Below are 21,486 nucleotides of genomic sequence, written 5' to 3' on the forward strand. Positions count from 1 at the left end.
TGACCATTCGTTTATCCTATGTATATCATTTTTCATGAAATCAAAGCCATTCGACATCTAGGAAAAAATATACGGCAATAAGGCAGGTACGTCACATTACTTAGGAATTTCAAAGCAGTGAGAGCGTAGCGGCAAGGGAGATCACTGCGTAAGAGTTTGTTTCAAACCGTGTTACTAAATGAGTAAACATTTTCTCAGGCATTTATGATACAGAGTTTACTGCCAAATAATCTACTTATTAATTAAAATATTTATTTGAATTAAAGTATATGACTTGAAAAATGTATGACAATTCGTTTATCCTACGGCAATAAGGCAGGTACGTCACATAACTTAGGAATTTCAAAGCAGTGAGACCGTAGCGGCAAGGGAGATCACTGCGTAAGAGTTTGTTTCAAACCGTGTTACTAAATGAGTAAACATTTTCTCAGGCATTTATGATACAGAGTTTACTGCCAAATAGTCTACTTATTAATTAAAATATTTATTTGAATTAAAGTATATGACTTGAAAAATGTATGACAATTTGTTTATCCTACGGCAATAAGGCAGGTACGTCACATAACTTAGGAATTTCAAAGCAGTGAGACCGTAGCGGCAAGGGAGATCACTGCGTAAGAGTTTGTTTCAAACCGTGTTACTAAATGAGTAAACATTTTCTCAGGCATTTATGATACAGAGTTTACTGCCAAATAATCTACTTATTAATTAAAATATTTATTTGAATTAAAGTATATGACTTGAAAAATGTATGACAATTTGTTTATCCTACGGCAATAAGGCAGGTACGTCACATAACTTAGGAATTTCAAAGCAGTGAGACCGTAGCGGCAAGGGAGATCACTGCGTAAGAGTTTGTTTCAAACCGTGTTACTAAATGAGTAAACATTTTCTCAGCATTTATGATACAGAGTTTACTGCCAAATAATCTACTTATTAATTAAATATTATTTGAATTAAAAGTATATGACTTGAAAAATGTATGGACAATTTGTTTATTCCTACGGCAATATGCAGGTACCGTCAACATAACTTAGGAATTTCAAAGCAGTGAGACCGTAGCGGCAAGGGAGATCACTGCGTAAGAGTTTGTTTCAAACCGCGAAGAAAGCCAGCAACATTTTATACATGAAGATCACACGGTTTATCTTATATCATATCACTTTTTAAAGATAATATGTCATGAACATAGAAAATAGCTATATAGGGCGATTGTCAGATTCTCATAAAATCGTTTTAGTGTGTTAATCAGATTTTTCATCCGTTCACTTTATCATACACGTTTTCGAGTTACAGTATGCTTTGCGGAGCACCGTAACAAGAACTAACTTCAGTTATCGGACGAGTTAAAGACATCATTCTTCTATAATTCGTCTAAGATGTAAGCATTTTGAATAGAACAAGAAATCAAGGCACATTTGGAAAGGTTAGCTGACCAATGTATGCAAATGTAATACTAACACACCAAACCAGAACTTACCAAATGTTTTTGTTGTTTATTTTGGATTTAGATGGTAAAAGCCTTATAGCGACTTTTCTCGCTTTTGATGTTTGAGGAAGACACCAGGTGTCCTTCCAGGCATTATTTCAGGCATGAGCGAGCACCTGGGTAGATTTACCGACCTCCCGCGAGCACCGGGGTAGATTTACCGACCTCCCGCGAGCACCTGGGTAGATTTACCGACCTCCCGCGAGCACCTGGGTAGAACTACCGACCTCCCGTGACTCAACTGGAAAACTTCTTCACATGAAGAATTTTACACCCAAGCCACGTTTTGAACCCAAGTGATTCAAAGTCAGCTGCCTTAATTACCCAGTTGGCCACAGTTGCCCCCCTTTAAAACTTACCATTTGGGTATAGAATAATTAATATATTTATGAAGTTTTACTTCAATTAACATTAGCTATTTGAACCTGCTATGTGCATCCGTAAATAAACATATAAAGTACAAATTGTTGATGCATTTGTCAGATACAAGTAGTGACTTTTCAAATACATTAATCATAATTTTAAAGAAAAAAACATCATCTAATGACTTCCTTAAAACACTGCTAAAAACATAAATATAAAATAAACTATGATGTATTGCCCAACAATTTTGGTACATTAAAATAAATGGACTATGACATCTATGACTAACTTGAAGTACGTACTTTATAGCTTAATTATCACGTCTCAGGTCAGGGCGCTTTGATCTACATTCCTTTGATGTTAAATCGACATGTTCACATAAGTGATTAGCAAAAATGAAATTTTAAAAATCTCAAAAAATCTGCATTGCTCATACATACATTTCCCATAACGTATTATTTAAATACATACTAATTCAAAATTTTCATAAACGTTTCAGCGATATTTTTTAATTATGAAAGTAAAAGAAAACAATATTGAGCCGCGCCATGGGAAAGCCAACATAGTTCATTTGCGACCATTCACCATTTCTAAAGGTAAAACGTTTTATGTCGGGCATGTAGCAAATAAAAAAAAAGAATAAAAAAATGTGTGCCAACAGCTTTTCATTTTCATCTTAACTTGATTTAATAGATATTATTTTTCAGCGTTTTCTTGCATTCGCTTGTATATTTTTCAGTAAACCGCATATGAGCAGTAATATGGTCTAGGTCCTTATTTTTAATTCCAGTCTCAAAACTCCAGCATTTGATTGGTTTAATCTGACAATAGACTTGAAATAGACAAATGGCAAGGTTGCATTTTGAGAATGGTCTTCAATTTCTGTTAGGCCTACATAACCTTGGAACGATGTGTTGTTACATAAAACATAATTCGGTATTTCCTCCATTTAAAAATCTTTGTAACGGTTACGTGGTTCTTTTTCTTGTACAGTGAGAGTCAGTTCAGTCGTATCGAAATGCAGAAAACAGTTCATATAACTTAACGATGGAAAGGGGTGATGCAGTGCGAACGGTGTCTGTTATCCAACCTTCGACAGAGAGTGGTAATGGCTGCACATATTCATGGACAACACTACATGTTTTCCACCGGATGCGTACTCGAGAAAGATGGTCATTACAAATTAGCAGAAGTAAACTGAGTTATTTAATATTTTCAGTGATTTATTGAAATATAACAGATTTTACATGCGATTTTCAAAATGATAATTTCACTACTACGGATCTACATTCAAATGAGGAATGTTAAATAACCGGAAGTTCTCCTACAATGACTTTGGTCATTTATCTCTCTTAAGGCTATATACCAATAAAAGAAATTGTTCTTTGTTTCATATAAAATTCAGCTACTTCAGAACAATTTTGTTACGGTTTCTAGATTTTCTCTCCGTCGTAGGCCTATTTTCCACAAGATATCCATATATTTGCTTCAAGAAAACGAAAAGAAAAAGTGGTGTTGAATAGTATGCAGTGAAATGCAAGTCAGCTGAAGTCAGGTACCCTCATATTGCCGCATTTCAGAAAGCGGTCCGCAGAATAAACACCCTACTTTCGTTTTCAAGTAAACAACTCGAAAACATGCGAATATGAGCATGACAAGTGTTTTATTTTATGTAAAATTCATTCCACGAGTGAAAAGTGAAATAATGCCCATTTTATTAGGGACTTCTTTCGACTACACCATGGAAGCACATTTTTGACCGAATTACTGCATTATGACCTTACAATGTAATGACTTTGGTCATTTATCTCCCTTTCATACTCTCTTAAAGAAAGTTGTGTCCTTTCATTTGGATTACTCTGTTGTAATCGCTTTGTTATTAGTAACAATATGATTTAAATGAAGCTAAGATATTGATCATGACTATTAATTACAAAATGTTTTAAGCTATATAAGCAAATAGGCAAGGTATCTCACACCTTAAAATTAAGATATCTCATAGACAAAGCAACAATTTTATTATCTTGGACATAATCAAATAAGGGAGAAAATTTGACACTCCCTAAAGACCCTTTATAAGAGGTATTCGCTATGAACACAGTAATGAAAGCTTTACGTACTGATAAATAGGCCTATACGAAGTCTTTTTTTTAACAGAACTTTTATTTTCAACATAAACACTGTGGCTTCAAACTGTTTTAAGGTATAGGTCCATGTTTCGGAGAAAAAAGTTCGAACGTCATTAAACCATAGAAAGAAAGCATTGTTTTACATGAAAATTTAGGAGAATATAAAAAATTTATATTATTCTACAATCTTGACCATTGTCAATTTATTCATGTATGTAGGGACTGCATGAAGGGGCCACACTTCAGGACAGTTCAGCGCCTTTTAAAAACTCACCATTTTGAAAAAGCTGTTTCATGTCTTCGTTTTGATGCATTTGCAACATCGTGCGAGTGTTTAAACTTTACATAACTAGGTAAAACATCTTTACAAATGACATTCTTATTCAAAGGGGGACAACTCATTAAGAATATTGTAAGTATCCAACTCTATGGGACAGAACAGTAAAGCATATATTGGACAGATAAGTTGTGCGTCAAGGTGCTGTTCATTTACTAAAAAAATCTGTTACTTTGTGATATACTGCTAAACCTTAAGCGTGACGTTATAAGCCTAGCGGAAAAACGTAAGATATCATAAAATGTATTTTCACCTCGTGAACTGTAGATATTGTACAATGGAACCACAGTAAAGCAGCACTGATAGGAAGAGGGAAGTTTGTTTGTAACACTGCTTATTAATTTTCTAAAGAACTTCTCAAACGAAACAGAAAATATTATAATATACAGAATATAAAACAGGCTATTGCTACTTGTTGTAGATGATTTAGTGAGTGGCTATTGTCCACGGTTGTAATTGGCACGTGCGTAGAAAATAAATATTTTGGCGCAATGTTTGAGGAAGTATAAACTGTTTTCACGTCACATATTATACAATATATGTAAGAAAGGGAATGTAAATGTGCATAAGGTACGTAAATCACAGAATTTTCTTTATTTTTATATACATATTCATTTTTGTGTATTTACAAAATGTTCATATATTCATACTTCTTTTCATTTGAAAGAAAATTTAAAAGTAATATGCCACGTGAAGAACATAACTTAGTTGCATTCATGAAATAGCCTATGCTTCTTAAAACATGATGAATAAAAATACCTATATGAGCCGTGCCATGGGAAAACCAACATAGTTGGTGTGCGACCAGCATGGATCCAGACCAGCCTGCGCATCCGCGCAGTCTGGTCAGGCTCCATGCTGTTCGCTAACAGTTTCTCAAATTCCAATAGGCTTTAACAGCGAACAGCATGGAGCCTGACCAGACTGCGCGGATGCGCAGGCTGGTCTGGATCCATGCTGGTCGCACACCCACTGTGTTGGTTTTCCCATGGCACGGCTCATATATTGACAAAAGTTTACAACCATGAAAACCATGAAAATGCTTCAAAGAAAGGGCGATGGCTTAGATTTTCAAAGTTTCCCTTAGAATTGTTTGCCTGTATAGTTATGTAATTATTTGTGTGTTTCCGTCTGTATGATCTTACCGTCACTCGAGAAATTTTCTGGCACAAAAATTTAGAAGTTTCAATTAATAAAATTCGAACTTAGCTGCTATAAGAGTGGTGTAAAATGACTTTAATAGGCAAAGTTAAAGTGTAAGAAGTTGGCGAGAAGTTCGACATCTGACATTCGACATTGGAATAAAGAATGACATTGGACATTTAAAGCGTGAAGTTGGCGAGAAGTTGAATATTCGACATAGGCCATTTAAAACCAGAACGACATTGGGCATTCAAACCCAAAACGACATTGGACATTCAAACACAAAACGACATTGAACATTCCAAACAAGAACGACATTGGACAATCGAAACCCGGAATGACATTGTTTTGGTTTCAAATGTCTAATATCGTTATGGATTTGAATATCCAGTGTCGTTCTGGTTTCGAATGTTCAAGTCGTTTTAGATTTGAATGTCCAATGTCGTTTTGGATTGGAATTTGCAATGTCGTTCTGGTTTCGAATGCCCAATCTCGTTCTGGATTGGAATGTCCTATGTCGTTCTGGTTTCAAATGTCCAATGACGTTCCTGTTTCAAATATCCAATATCGTTCCTGTTTCGAATGTCTATCTTTTGTGACTGACGAAAAGACAGCCAGACGAACGAACAGAAGGGCATAGAATAGACATTCCTAATGTATTTAATTTTCGATTATTTGCGTAATCATCTCTAAAACACAGAAGAATTAATACTTCCGAAATTTGACGAGAATTACAATATCGAGCAACTGATAACAAAAAGTATGTTCAAAATCAGCAAATTATTTTATATTCTTTTTCTTTAATATTTGGACTAAACCACTACACGGTACACAATCACGTGGTCTATGAGTCAAGCTGTCGGTATCGCGCCAAGCATTTTTTGTCAACAAAGCGTCGATTCAAGAGGAAAATTCGTCGTAAGTATTTCGTTATGAATTTTTGTAAATTGTCTTTAGTATGTTGCAAGTCCGTTTATAAATGCGTACCTCCGATCATACTGCATTTGCCCGTGTCTGCTTTAGTTTGGCTGGAAATCTGGACAAACTGACCAAAATCTCAAAGTCGCTCTTGCTATCGCTCCAAGCTGATTCCAGAACCGCATTAAAACCAGCTTTCTCTTGTTGAATTCTCCAGATGGCCGTTTTGATTTGTTACTTTTTGTCTCAAAACAGGCGCTGATAGATTATTTTTCACGTTAAAAGTGTTATTTTCAGGTAAAACCAAAGATAAAAAAAGTATGCTATTGCGGCAAGTTCTGGAAGATAATTGATATCGCAACAAGCTTAAAAAGTATGCTCTAGCAGGCAGTTCTAAAAGATAAATTCTATCGCAACAAACTGGAGCATTTATGTGCGACGACGGCTTGAAAGGTTTGAGCGTGATTTTCAGGATAAATCAAAGGCTTTGAAACAAAATAAATATGTTTATGTGTTAAAGTAGAGCGGTATATTCGCGGGGCTATTATAATCGTGTTACAAGATTAAAGGTTAGTCGTCAAAGAAGACTAATAAAACATATACAGTTCTTATGTTTGTAATTAATCTGTGATTTACACCGATTTGATTAATGCCAGTATTTTATAGTTCAAAGTCTAAGTTTTGTTGCAGTAGTCATTAAATCCAGGCGTCAACAATCCGATTAATACATCGCCCACTCAAATGCACGTTTGAACACACACACGCTTGAAAAATCGCCCATGCCCTTGCACTACCTCCCAAAATGGTCAAAATACATATAGGTATCAAAACTTCTAAAAACTGGATTAGATCTTTTACATGAGGTGAAAAAAAAGCTCCTATTTGCCGCCATTTAAATATAAGAATATCATTTTAGGCCATGAGTGCAGTTTATTTCCGGGTGTATAATATTTTTGTAACGGAAATGTCCATAAGTGTTAGCAATATATGATGGAATTCATTGGTTGAAATTTACTTTACTCAGCCTTCTTTAACAAACAAACAAATTGACGTCATACTTATTTTAGTGCAAAATCAGAATTACGGGATTGAGAAGTATTGACGAAGTCTTTCGATTTTCAGAAAAGAAAACGTACAGTTGATATATTAAGCCTTGTTCACTTTATTTACAGATAAGCATTGGGTCTCTAAGAAAAACAAGCTAAAGCGATGAATGGCTAAACAATTCTGGCATTATTTTGCAAAGTACATATAAAATGATTGTTCAGAAAATTCATTCCACTTTTTCAGTAGCTAAAAATATAGTGGATATATAAACAACCTTTAAAATTGTAGGAATTGTAATACAGAGGAAATGGTTTGCAATTGATACAACTATGCTTCGACATGTGGAACAGTTACTGGAAGAAATTATTTTGAAGTTTCGAAATATAAAATTTTAATATCGTATGTTACATTCACAGTCATTGGCAAAACTGGTGTAAGCGTCTAATTTTATCCGAAATCCATCATTACAGAAATAATATACATGTTTTAGATACTATAAACACATCATTAAAGTTTACAGATGTAAACGTTCTTTTAGCACATTATGAACTATTGTTTCAGAAAAAATAGGATTTACTTTCAATGTAGAGACAAGGTATATGTAAACCAAATATTCATAGGAACGAATTTTCGGGAAATGATACATTATTTTACAATCATATGATAAGTGTGACTTTTATCTTGTTTAGTATGATTATACATGAAGTTACATGTCTTTAAAAATAATAAAAATGAAGCTGAAAGTTCTGGAATGTGTTAGTATTACAACTGTTTAAACGACCTGACTCAGGAAAAGTCCAGTCTACATCATGATGCATAGCCTTAAAGGCTTACGAGAGTTAACTGTGTAATAACTAAAATTTCCAACATACAAATTTCTTCAAACTTGGTCTATTGACTCATGACAATGTCTAAAATAGAATTTTGAAAGAAACGTCCTATGTCAGCACCCCTTGAATTTTTAGTCGAAAGGCAGCCAAATAACAAGCAAACATGCTGTGTATCATAAGTTGTCGAGTCCAATTCTTACGCTCGGAGGGATCACAGTTGCTTTCATTCTGCCTTGCATTGCTGTCCCGTCGAACACAAAGGGATTCCCTTTAACTGCATTCCTGTCTAGGCTCACTTTAGCTACCTTTTTCATACACAAGACCCTAGTTCTCTTTGAGCGATCAAAGTCGTGGTCCCTGTAACAAGCAAAAAGACAAAAACTGGTAAAGTCTTAATATATTATACGTAAATCAATAAACGAAACAGTTCAAATTAATAGTGAGGCCAACCCAAATACTCTTTGGGAAGTAATAAAAAGTACCATTAGAAACGAATCTATACGATTTTCTGTACGAAAAAAGAAAGAAAATGCTAATGAACAAATTAGAATTGAAAACAATATTAACAGGATCGAAGACGAATTAAATAAATCTCCTGGAAGTGATATACTTTTACAAGAATTAAACACTCAAAAAGAAAACCTAAACCATTTTTTGGATGAAAAAATTAGAGGAATTTTACTAAGAGCAAAAGCTGAATGGATTGAAGGAGCCGAGAAGAATACTAAATATTTTTCAGATCTAGAGAAAAAACGATCCAAAGAAAAAGTAATAAACAAAATTGAAGACAATGGATCAGTCTTGATAAAAACAAAAGACATTATTAATAAAATACATTCTTTTTATAAAAATTTGTATAGAAAAGATGAATATCTTACGAATGACAGAAACTTTTTTCCGGATATGCATAAACAGTTAAGTAATGAACAAAAACAAATGTGTGAAGGAATATTGACAGAATACGAATGCAGTATAGCTCTCAAAGAAATGAAAAATATGAAGAGCCCCGGTTCCGACGGTCTAACTACTGAGTTTTACAAAATCTTCTGGAATGATATAAAAAAAGTACCTTCTAAACTCCCTTAACTACTCATTTGAGAAGCAAGAACTAACTGAACTACAGAAACAAAGTATTATCTCACTTCTTCCGAAAAAAGATAAACCATTAACTAATATCAATAATTGGCGACCAATATCTCTCTTAAACGTAGACTATAAAATAGCATCGAAATCAAAAGCAAATAGAATGAAAAAAGTACTTGATGATATTATAAATAAGGATCAAACTGGCTTTATTAAGGGACGATATATTAGTGAAAACGTACGAATCTTATATGATGTAATAGAAAAAGTAAACAATGATAATGAAGAAGGATTAATATTTTTCTCAGACTTTCAAAAAGCCTTTGATAGCATAGACCATAACTATATTTTCAAATGTTTAAAATACTTCAACTTCGGTGAAACACTTATTAGTTGGATAAAGCTGTTTTACAGAGACGCAAAAAGCTGCATCACCAACAATGGGCATTTTTCTGATTTTTTTTTAAAATAGAGAAAGGTGTAAGACAAGGCTGTCCACTTTCACCTTATCTATTCATAATAGGCATTGAAATACTATCACAATATATAAATAATAATAAAAATATAAAAGGACTTAAAATTCTAAATACTGAAATGAAACAAACACTTTTTGCTGATGATGCAAGTTTTTTCTTAGATGGCACAGAAAGGTCCTTTCAAAATCTTATCACATCATTTGAAAAGTTTAGTCAGATATCGGGTTTAAAATTAAACATATCAAAATGTACTGTACTGAGGATAGGGTCTTTGCGGCATACAAATATAACCTTTTGCAAATCAAAGAAATTTATTTGGTCGTCAAATGAGGCCTCAACTCTAGGTATACACTTTACAAATGACCCAACTAAAGTACTAGAAATTAATTTAGACCCTAAGATAGATGCATTTCAACATACACTGTACAAATGGAGAAGATGGAAACTCTCTTTAATAGGTAAAATCACAGTAATTAAATCATTCGCATTTCCAAAACTGGTATACCCACTTACAGTATTAAACAATCCTACAGAAAATAGAATTAAAAGAATTAAAAGAATTAAAAATCTCATGTTTTACTTCTTGTGGGATTCCAAACCTGATAAAATATCTCGAAATACAATTATACAAACATATGAAAATGGAGGATTGAAAATGTTAGATACAGACTGCTTCATAAATTCAATTAAGGCTAGCTGAGTAAAAAGAATCACTTATAAAAGTGATGCAAAATGGAATAAAATTTATAACAAAGACCTAGAAAAATATGGAGAACATATATTTAAATATAACACTTGCAAAGCAGATGCAGCTAAATTAAATTTCAAGTTCACCTTTCTTAAGGAGATAGTAATATCCTGGTGCACAATTAATTATAAACCATGTATACAAAACTACTCGAAAGAAATAATATGGAATAACTCAAATATAAAACAGACAAATGGAAACTTGTTTCTTTACAAACCTTGGTTGGAAAGAGGCATTTTATACATGGAACATATTTTTGACTTCCGAACTAAACATCTCTTAACATTTGAACAAATGCAATATATATATGGTATTGAAAATGGTGAATTTCTTAACTATTTGACATTGAGAAGAGCAATAGACAAAAAATGGGAAAAACACTTAGCTGAAGAGCAAATCAACTTAACACTTGGAACTGGATTTTTAATAGATAAAATTAATCAAACTATAAAAATGAATAAAATGTATGAATTACAAATTAAACAAATACACAGTAGCAACAAAAATCTAAAGAAATGGGATTCAGAATTATTAGGAGAACAAATTAGATGGAAACATGTTTTTACAATACCAACAAAGTGCACTATCGATTCAAAGTTAAGAGAATATCAATATAAATATCTAATGAGAATAATACCAAATAACAGTTATCTGTACAAATGCAAACTCACAAATTCTAGGTTGTGTGATTTCTGTTCAATGGTCCCAGAAACACAGAGGCACCTATTTTGGGAATGTCAAATAATACAACAATTCTGGGTTAATCTACAAAGACTTCTCAGAACTAAAAATATTCAATTAGATATCCTTAATTATAGAACAGTGTCATTAGGGTTAAAAGAAGAAATGGGTACTATAAAAAGAAATATTGTTAACTTCATTTTGATATTAGCCAAATATTTTATAAGTAAATGCAAGTATAACAAAAATATACCCGAAATTGAATCTTTCAAACTTTATCTAACACGGCGTATTGGCATTGAACGAATAATAGCAACTTTGAAAGACAAAATAAATATATTTAACACAAAATGGAATGATTTTATAACTTGAACTCTTATATTTATATACAAATGTATATGTATATGCAGAAGCGCAGAATATAATATCGAAAAACATGTTCTCTCTAAACATTCTTGCTCACAAATGTTTGGGTAATTTTTCCAAATTTTCTATCCCCACTTCATCAAACAAAAACCTTTAAGTATATCAGATGACACACTATATTAATATTGGTTATATTAAGGTATTGTTATACAGTATGTTTATATTTTCATTTTTCTAACATACATTGTTAATATACAATATTTGTAAGTGTTTAAAATGTATAACATGTGCAATCTGTGTATACTTAAATGAATAAAAATGTAAAAACAAAGTCTTAATATAAGATCAAAGATGACTTATTATAAATGCAGATGCGACATGTCGTGTGCCTGCTATAACATGTCGCTACGTATTTAATCTCAAAACAAATGAATACATACATGAACTGCTCACGGCGTTGCCAAGGGCGTTGATAGTTTTGTTTTACTCATAGTTCGTTATGAACTGACTCAAATCGAATTTTGCTTTTGTTTGTCTTTTTTTTCTATGGATCTCTTCAGAGTTTATTCAATTATTTTGTAACACGGCGGCGTTTCCTATGAAGTTTGTTTGTTTTGCCGGTATAAAGGTTATTTCAGTGAGTTTACAGACTAGAATTTCCCATATTTTTATCATTATTAATAATATATATAATTATCATTGAATATAGGTACCTGTCTTCCAATGTACAACGCTTATTAGTGGGCACACGTTGTATGGATCTGTCATCTGCTCGTTGCTCATATTTGCTACCAGATTGCAAGCAGTCTTCCGACTAGTTCGATAGTAAAAGGACCTGTAAAATAAGAATAGCACGTATAATTCAATGTCATATTTTCTCAAAATAAAAGTATCAAATATTTCATTTAGCATTTGCAATATTATTTGACCAGTTTTGGTTTAGGTGAAATAATGATATGCGTTGATTTAAGTATAAATACTGATGGTAAAACTGACTTAAAATAAGAACATCATTTCAGCTTGTTGCGATATCATTTATCTTCCAGAGCTTGCCGTAATAGCATACTTTTTATCTTTGGTTTTACCTGAAAATAACACTTTTAACGTGAAAAATAATCTATCAGCGCCTGTTTTGAGACAAAAAGTAACAAACCAAAACGGCCATCTGGAGAATTCAACAAGAGAAAGCTGGTTTTAATGCGGTTCTAGAATTAGCTTGGAGCGATAACAAGAGCGATTTTGAGATTTTGGTCAGTTTGTCCCGTTTTCCAGCCAAACTAAAGCAGACACGGACAGATGCTGTGTGATCGGAGGTACGCATTTATAAACGGACTTGCAACATACTAAAGACATTTTACAAAAATTCGTAACAAAATACTTACGACGAATTTTCTTCTTGAATCGACATTTTGTTGACAAAAAATGCTTGGCGCGATACCTACGGCGTGACATCATAGACCACGTGATTGTGCACCGTGACTAGACAAGTAAAATGACGAAATATTTCTAAACGCATTTAGTCACTGTAAAAAATTCTTGTTTTCAATTTTAAATTTCCACCTTAAGCGGATAAATGTATGTTTTCTATAAATACTACATTTTACTTCATAAACATAAAACGCATCTGAAATAAGCTGTTTCTGAACACCTTATCTGACTTCTGTTACGATTTCTTTCATTTTAACGAGTTTGTAATTCTGTCCATTCATTGGCCACTCGAATTAAAATACTCTCCAGTCATTTGCTACTCGAATTGTAATCCTCTCCAATCATTGGCAGCTCGGATTGTAATCCTCTCCAGTCATTGGCAGCCCGGTTTGTAATCCTCTCCAGTCAATGGCCGCTCGAATTGTAATCCTCTCCAATCATTGGCAGCCCGGATTGTAATCCTCTCCAGTCATTGGCAGCTCGGATTGTAATCCTCTCCAATCATTGGCCGCTCGAATTATTGGCCGCTCGGATTGTAATCCTCTCCAATCATTGGCCGCTCGAATCATTGGCAGCTCGGATTGTAATCCTCTCCAGTCATTGGCAGCTCGATTGTAATCCTCTCCAATCATTGGCCGCTCGAATCACTGGCAGCTCGGATTGTAATCCTCTCCAATCATTGGCAGCTCGATTGTAATCCTCTCCAATCATTGGCCGCTCGAATCATTGGCAGCTCGGATTGTCATCCTCTCCAATCATTGGCAGCTCGGATTGTAATCCTCTCCAGTCATTGGCAGCTCGGATTGTAATCCTCTCCAATCATTGGCCGCTCGAATCATTGGCAGCTCGGATTGTAATCCTCTCCAATCATTAGAAGCTCGATTGTTATCCCCTCCAATCATTGGCAGCTCGATTGTAATACTCTCCAATCATTGGCAGCTCGATTGTAATTCTCTCCAATCATTGGCAGCTCGATTGTAATACTCTCCAACCATTGGCAGCTCGATTGTAATACTCTCCAATCATTGGCAGACCAGATTGTAGTACTCTCCAATCATTGGCAGCTCGATTGTAATACTCTCCAACCATTGGCAGCTCGATTGTAATACTCTCCAATCATTGGCAGACCAGATTGTAGTACTCTCCAATCATTGGCAGCTCGGATTGTAATACTCTCCAATCATTGGCAGCTCTATTGTAATACTCTCCAATCATTGGCAGCTCGGATCGTAATGCTCTCCAATCATTGGCAGCCCGGATTGTAATACTCTCCAATCATTGGCAGCTCGGATTGTAATACTCCCCAATCATTGGCAGCTCGGATTGTAATACTCTCCAGTCATTGGCAGCCCGGATTGTAATATTCCCCAATCATTGGCAGCTCGGATTGTAATACTCTCCAGTCATTGGCAGCCCGGATTGTAATACTCCCCAATCATTAGCAGCTCGGATTGTAATACTCTCCAATCGTTGGCAGCCCGGATTGTAATACTCCCCAATCATTGGCAGCCCGGATTGTTATACTCTCCAATCATTGGCAGCCCGGATTGTAATTCTCCCCAATCATTGGCAGCCCGGATTGTAATACTCTCCAGTCATTGGCAGCTCGGATTGTAATACTCTCCAATCATTGGCAGCTCGGATTGTAATACTCTCCAATCATTGGCAGCTCGGATTGTAATACTCTCCAATCATTGGCAGCTCGGATTGTAATACTCTCCAATCATTGGCAGCCCGGATTGTAATACTCTCCAATCATTGGCAGCACGGATTGTAATACTCCCCAATCATTGGCAGCCCGGATTGTAATACTCTCCAATCATTGGCAGCTCGGATTGTAATACTCTCCAATCATTGGCAGCCCGGATTGTAATACTCCCCAATCATTGGCAGCCCGGATTGTAATACTCTCCAATCATTGGCAGCTCGGATTGTAATACTCTCCAATCATTGGCAGCCCGGATTGTAATACTCCCCAATCATTGGCAGCCCGGATTGTAATACTCCCCAATCATTGGCAGTAATACTCCCCCCGCCCGGATTGTAATACTCTCCAGTCATTGGCAGCTCGGATTGTAATCCTCGCCAGTCATTGGCAACTCGAATTGTAATCCTCTCCAATCAATGGTCGCTCTATTGATATTCTCTCCAATTGCTGGCCGCTCAAATTGTAATCCTCTACAGTCATTTGCCACACAAACCGTAATCGTCTCTAATCTTTGGCAGCTCGCATTGTTATCCTGTCAAATCACTGTTCTTTCGAACTGTAATCTGCTCTGATCGTTGGCCACTCAAATTATGATCCTCTCCAATCATTGGCAGCTCGAATTTGAAAACGCTCCAATCAGTTGCTGCTCGATTGTAATCTTCTCCAGTCATTGGTCGCTCGAACTGTAATCCTCCCCAACCGTTAGTCGCTCGATTTAGATTCTCTCCAATCAACAGCCGCCCGATTTTAATCCTCTTCAATTATTGGCCGCTCGATTTTAATCCTCTTCAATCATTGGTCGCTCGATTTTAATGCTCTCCAGTCGTTGGACGCTTGATTGCAATCCTCTCCATTCAATTGTCGCTCGATTGTCATCCTTTTAAACTTTGACCTCTCGAATTGCAGTCCTCTGCAATCACTTGCCACTCCATAATTTTCAAGACAGGATATTTGAGCTATTTTGGAAAGTTGTTTCTATTGAATAAGTACCTGCCTCAACTTTTTACAAAATGTTCGAAAAAACAGATAGATTTTTCTTAGCTTGTAGACTCCGATTTCTTTGCTGAATAAATGCATTTTTAGTAACGACGAAATGTCTTAAAGGCATATGAGCCGTGCCATGTGAAAACCAACATAGTGGCTTTGCGACCAGCATGGATCCAGACCAGCCTGCGCATCCGCGCAAACAGTTTCCGTAATTTCTATAGACTTTGAAAGCAAACAGCATGGATCCTGACCAGACTGCGCGGATGCGCAGGCTGGTCTGGATCCATGCTGGTCGCAAAGCCACTATGTTGGTTTTCTCATGGCGCGGCTCATATTTTTGTTTACTACGTACGCTGCATTTTGAACGTTTTAATGACTAGCAAAAAAAAAAAAAAACCCTATGGTGTGATGGCTCAAGCAGAAATTTAAAGGTTACATACTTCCCATTCCAAATTGAGAAGAAAAAAATAATGTCATGTGAAATGCAGCTGTTTTTATTACATGAATGTACGAAAGTTGGCAGTCTGAGACGATGGCATTTCGCACAACTGTTGCACGTGCAAATGCTATAGTTTGATGTGTGGTAGTGAAAAAAAATATTGCCTTAGAAAATGTTTATTCATGGTATTTCGTTTTTAGCTCACCTGAGCACGAAGTGCTCAGGGTGTGCTATTATGACCGGTCTTTGCCCGGCGTCCGGCGTCGTGCGTCATGCGTCGTGCGTCAACATTTGCCTTGTAAACACTCTAGAGGCCATAGTTGTGACCCAGTCTTTATGAAACTTGGTCAGAATGTTTGCCTTGATGATTCCTAGGTCAAGTTTGAAACTGGGTTATGTGGAATCAAAAACTAGGTCAGTAAGTGAAATCAAAGGAAAATCTTGTAATCACAGTTTAAGTTTGTTTTAATCCACAGTTCTTGTTGTTAACACTCTGGAGGCCGCATTTTTGCCACATTCTTCATGAATGTTGGTCAGAATGTTTATCTCCTTGAAAACTGGGATGAATTTTAAACTGGGTCATGTGTTGTCAAAAACTAGATCCTTACGTCAAAATATGTTTGCACTGTTATGATGTGTTACTCAGGTGAGCGACCAAGGGCCACCTTGGTCCTCTTGTTCTAGCAAACTCGGTTTTGCAAGGATTGTAAAATAAGTTTTAAGATTTAATGCTCATCATTATATTATGCCATACTTTAGAGACCCTTTTTGTTAAAATATGCCTCTTAAGTATATAACAGTTCCTACGGTATACTGCATCAATAGAGATACTTAACCTTTACCCTGCTCAATTTCTAAAATAGACTGGCCGATCATTCAATTTGGGCAATATCATTTATTTTCTGAAGAGGTGTTCTCTGAAATAGCGAACAGTGCAGACCATGATGTGCAGGCAGATCTTGATCTGCACTGGTCGCAAAGGCAGAATCACTTGCCGCCAGCAGGCTAAGGGTTAAAACTTTCAAAGAACATGTATCCGTAGAAAAATGTGACACCTATTGTATATTTTCAGTACTAATTCGGGACGGGTCGGTGTTAAGATAGGAATTTTGTTTAAAAACAACGAAGAAGACCGAGTTTTTCGAATCACATGGAAGCTTTTTACCTTATTTTCTGTGCAACCAATTACAAATGCTTTGATAACGTGAGAACCAGCTATAGCAATATACACTTTCTGAAGCTGTTTCCTGTTTGCGGAATACCAGTCTTCACAAGACGTTCCGTCTGTTATATTGAACATTAGCATAATAAATAAACCGGCAGCTGACTAGCTCGGATATTTGTTTGAAATAAAATTATAGTATAATCGTTGCACGTGCGCGCGCGCACACAAGTTTGAATCATCAGCCTTTTAATACTATTGTGTTAATTGATAAAGATATCGAAATTTTTAACCACTTCACTTCAATAAAATTCATTGTTTTCATAGAAGAAGCAAATTGAAATTCAGGATATGTCTGAAAACTTAAGAAGAAAATTTAATTTAATCTTGATATAAAACCAAGTTGTATCTGGATTGCGTAAGTTGTTTTAAATCAACTTTCCGCATCTGGACGGATAGAGCGGTCATTTAGCTGGAACTGTTTTGATAAGATCAGGATGTTTACTTGTTCCCCTTAATTTTTGATAAGACAAAAGATAATATGCAAGCTTTCAATGTAAAAAAAAAATCTGTTTACTGTTTGATAATACATGCCCAGAATGACAAACGCGACTAGAATTACGCGAGTATTTGACAGAGGTATACTATATAATTTCTAAAAATGTCTTCCCTGCGGTTTCGCTTCTTCAACACCATGAAAGTTTTAGTTGGCATTTATCAATTCGACAATGTCCTTCACTGTAATTTCGTTTATTGTAGGGTTTTGACTAAGTTTTTTGTTAGCTATTAAGGTTAAAGGGGAACTTGGTATACCTTTTGTTCAGGAATAAATTTAGATACTGGCGGGAAAAAGGAAATGGCGAATACCAAGGTATAATGCTTAGTTCTAGTCTGTGATCTACATGCACACGAAGAGATCAAGAGGTACAGTTTAGAACAGTCCAGCTATATTAAACCGTTCGTAGTAAATTAAGAAATTAGTAATTTAAACGGGAAGCATTTCCTTATATAATACATGTATTATAGGGCATTATTAATGGTTAGGACTCCACAATTAACTTGACTTTTATACAGTCTGACATGAGCCTTTCTTAATACAGTCTATTTAAATGTGTAGATGTAGTTTAATGATCAATGTAGGCAGTATTTAAATAATACGTTCACTTTAGAACGGGGGATACATAATTAACTTTAATTTGCAATTAATCAAGCAGTACGTTAGCCCATGATAACATGCATTCACACGGATACAAGAACAGGTAGGAATTTTATGTCTTGAAAAGGATCATTGAACGAAGCAAAAAGGAGTAAGTTCAGCGGGTTGAATTTAATGAAGTGTGGCTTTCTTAAATAAAAGTTAAAACCCCTTCTTCTCTCCTATAGTAGCGGAAGTTAAACGTAAGTTATATATTCTCGAGCGAACAAACTCTCAGACATTATTCTATGCATTTTGCTGCCCGTTAATTCAAAGTATTAACTGGGATATTTATTTGAATTATAAAATAAACATGATACAGACTTGAATTATTTATATTGATGCTGTAAGTATTTAAAAAATTCAACGCATTTCAGTATATTTCACGTCTGAGAAGAGATGCGAACAGGATATTTTATTCTCAGATTATACGTTTAGTTTTGTTATTATCTTTGATTATAAGGGGAATTAAAGTTCAAAAGGGGAGAAATTGATCGACATTTTATACAAGATCAAAACGTATTTTATGTAAATCAAAATTGTATTTTATTTTTTACAACAAATTGCTTTTTGATGATTGTATATTAAGACTATAAAAGCTTGGATGACTGATAGTCTCACAAAATACTTTTACGCATTTTTAAGTTAGTCAATCACCCTTTCACTTTTAATGATACATGTTCGCATTTTTCTATATCAATAGGACTACGAACAAAAGAGGACGTAAGTTTGATTGCCGAATAAGTCGATCTACCCTTTATTCCTGCATAAAAAAATCACTTGGCCCTCATCGATGTAGGTTCGAGCCTCACTCGGGGCGTTGAATTCTTCGTGTGAGGAAACCATCCAGCCGGCTTACGGAAGGTCGGTGGTTCTACCCAGGTGCCCGCTCGTGATGAAATAATGCACGGAGGGGCACCTGGGGTCTTCCTCCACCATTAAAGCTGGAAAGTCGCCATATGACCATTCATGTGTCGGTGCGACGTTAAATCCAACCAAAAAAAGAAAAAAGAAAAAGATTTTTTTCACTGGAACCGCCAGTGTATTAACCGGAAAATATTCCATGTGTTAATAAGAAAATTCGCTACATTCAATACCTGACTTTTATTTCTGAAATGCTGTGCCATGGCAAAATATTTATTCTTGCGCCGCTGTTTATTGTGTTTCAAACTGGGCGTCACCTTATTTAAACGCAAATATACACAAGCGCTCTCTAGGTATAACCATTTAAAATACTTCATGAGAATCTACATAAATTACTTGAATACTTCAAGTTCATATCAACCTATTTTAAGATAAGATATAATAACTATAAAAAAAAAGTAACAAAAGCATATGTAACCTTTAACTTAATATTGCATTCTTTATTTTTAAGTAAAATTCTACTTAATAAAATATATGAAAATATTTAATTGCATTGGTATCGTAAATTCGCATGTGGAAGCAATACATTTAGCCTTCGTGTCATGTTGTAACGCCAGAATAGCGATAATACACGTTTGTTTTGTGCATTATCGTCTGCAGAAACCCTTGAGCCGAATATTTTGGTAACCTTGACCTCGACCTTCTATTTCGGTCAACAACAATCCCGCGGACAAATACACAAAACAACTATGTGTTTCAAACGGAAGATCAAATAGAGGCATCCGCGCAGTCTGGTCAGGATCCATGCTGCTCGCTAACGGTTTCTCTAATTGCAATAGGTTTTGAAAGCGAACAGCATGGATTCTGACCAGACGGTGCGGATTTCTCGTGGTGCGGCTCAAATTTTGGTCAGCTGTATCATTTGCTGGATTTAACTATCATCTGACAGTGCTATTACTAACTAAAACGCTATGTTTACATGCTAATAAGCGCATAACATTAAGTAAATCTTGTACGTAAATTGATACCGTATGCAAAATTTATCTTGATTTAAAATATAACTTGTCGTTACAGATCCTAGCCAAATATAAACATAAATTATGCAACACATTAAAATAACTGGACTATAACACCTATGACTAAGTAATTTATTACTTAAACATATCTCAAATCGGGCTACTTTGATCTTAAAGCAACATGTTCACATAACTATTCAAACGGTGAAAGTAGGGAATCGTCTAAGTGGCATTTCATGTTAATTTATTTACACATTATATATCATTTTGATACAATAAATCTGAAATTTTCAACGACAAAAAAAATCAGCCAATCTATATCATTATTACGTTTGTATCAAGTACCAGTTAATTTCTCAGTGTCAGAAAATACGTTTTGTATCAAAATTGTAACATATATTTTATGTTGTTGTTTTTTTTCCCCATTGATTCTGTGAATTTATAGCGTTTCCGAAATGTACACGCCTTCAGCTATTTATATTAATTTTATTGATATCATTTTACAGTTATAAATGAATAGCATATTTTCTTTCAAAGTATTTCCCTTTTATAAACGCTATAAGATCGTATATTGTCCATTTAGTCTAAAAGTAAAGACTTAAAATCAGTTTAGCGATTTTTTTCCATGAAATTTGCTTTAAACCAAATTATGACATATTGACTATTTGCCGCAGTTATGTCTGAGTTTCAGAATTTAAATACATGCCTAGGTGATAGTAGGTCAACAGTTTTGAAAGAATTCTCAAAATCCTCGAATTATTGCTGAATCAGAGCTCAGTAATGCAGTTAAGATTGCAGTGTCTCCCATTTTAGTTTAAAACCTATGAACCAGGTGGTCGTATGAAAGCATATCAAGTTATTTCGGTACAGCCTTGACAGTTGTATACTTTTTTCAGCTTCCTCAATGTTAAAATAACCTTGTGACATGTTTCACTTCTCTCACAATTAAAGTGAGTTCAGCCACAACGAAATATACAGTGCTTATCTCAGAGAATTTTGTAATGGAATGGGGTGACGTAGTGCAAACGGTGTATGTTGTCCTAGGATAGAGGTTTGGCAAGACTGCACGTGTTTATC

The 21,486-nt window shown here is 35.1% G+C and overlaps 1 protein-coding gene across 1 annotated transcript in view; it reads left to right on the forward strand.

The window, feature by feature from the left end:
* The first annotated feature begins 4,744 nt into the window (after positions 1 to 4,744).
* Positions 4,745 to 21,486, forward strand: part of LOC123527559 (sex peptide receptor-like) — a 35,932-nt gene continuing 19,190 nt past the window's right edge. Inside the window, exon 1 of the mRNA XM_053523522.1 lies at positions 4,745 to 4,888. The gene's annotated coding sequence lies outside the window, so the exon portion shown is untranslated. The remainder of the gene's footprint in view (positions 4,889 to 21,486) is intronic.

Source organism: Mercenaria mercenaria, chromosome 14, assembly GCF_021730395.1.
Source record: "Mercenaria mercenaria strain notata chromosome 14, MADL_Memer_1, whole genome shotgun sequence".
Taxonomy (NCBI): domain Eukaryota; kingdom Metazoa; phylum Mollusca; class Bivalvia; order Venerida; family Veneridae; genus Mercenaria; species Mercenaria mercenaria.